The sequence below is a fragment of the Ailuropoda melanoleuca genome, unplaced genomic scaffold (assembly GCF_002007445.2).
Source record: "Ailuropoda melanoleuca isolate Jingjing unplaced genomic scaffold, ASM200744v2 unplaced-scaffold30831, whole genome shotgun sequence".
Classification (NCBI taxonomy): Eukaryota; Metazoa; Chordata; class Mammalia; order Carnivora; family Ursidae; genus Ailuropoda; species Ailuropoda melanoleuca.
Genome location: NW_023201428.1, coordinates 1 through 1137, shown reverse-complemented (window position 1 = coordinate 1137; position 1137 = coordinate 1). Strand labels below are relative to the sequence as shown.

General features: G+C 37.1%; 1 pseudogene; it reads right to left on the bottom strand.

The window, feature by feature from the left end:
* Positions 1–8: 8 nt before the first annotated feature.
* LOC117798368 lies at positions 9–893 on the bottom strand (annotated as a pseudogene).
* Between the last annotated feature and the right edge of the window lie 244 nt (positions 894–1137).

The window sequence follows — 1137 nt, the reverse complement described above, 5'->3', positions numbered from 1 at the left end:
CTCAGAGTATAGATTAGGGGATTGATGGTGTAAAATAGAGCAAGTATTTTGTCCTCAGGAAAAGTAGTAGGTGGTCTAAGGTAGATAAAAATTGCAGGCCCAAAACATAAGACAACCACAGTGATATGAGACTAACAAGTGGAGAGGGCTTTGTGTCTTCCCTCAGCTGAGAGATTTCTTAAACTGAACAATATTATCCCATAAGAAACAANCTGAGAGATTTCTTAAACTGAACAATATTATCCCATAAGAAACAAATAAGACAATAAAGGTCACTGAGCCAAACATACCTGAAAAGGCAATCACAAGGACACCAGTGATGTAGGTATCAGTACAGGCCACCTTTAGCAAAGGAAAAACATCACAATAGTAGTGATCGATTACATTAGGACCACAGAAGGGCAAACCAATTGTGGTAGAAAATAGGGGAAAGGCATGGACTGCTGCACCAGCCCAAGCACCTAAGACCAGGAGATGGCACTTTGCCCTGTTCATGATAATGACATAGTGGAGAGGCTTGCAGATGGCAGCTTAACAATCAAAGGCCAAGGCGGTAAGAAGGAAGATCTCAGTGCCTCCAAAGAAGTGCATTGTAAAGACCTGTAACATGCAGTTACTGTAGGAGATGGTTTTTCTTTCCACCAGCAGGTCAGCAATGAACTTGGGTGTAACCGTAGAGGTGTAGCAGATGTCCATGGAGGACAAGTGGTGAGGAAGTAGTACATGGGTTGGTGATAAAGAGGACTGAGTCGGATGGAGACAAGGATCAGCAGGTTTCCTGCCAACAGGTCAACATAACTGAATGAGAAGAGCACAAAGCAAAATATTTGAACGTTCTGGTCATACGAAAGTCCTAGAAGTACGAATTCTGAGATGTTTCTCTGGATTTTCATATATTTGGTATTGGTATACACTTCCAAACGAACTTATGTTTCTGAAAGAAAGAAAACATAATTCTAGGTAAAGATTAATTTTATGAACACAATAATATAAAATTTATTAAAATGCATATTGACATAGATTTAAGAATAATTATTCTTGATTTATTGAATTAAGCTGCTTTTTAATTTTTATCTTTTATAAATCTATCATGAAATAATTTTATAATTATATATTTTATTAAATAATACTAGTAAT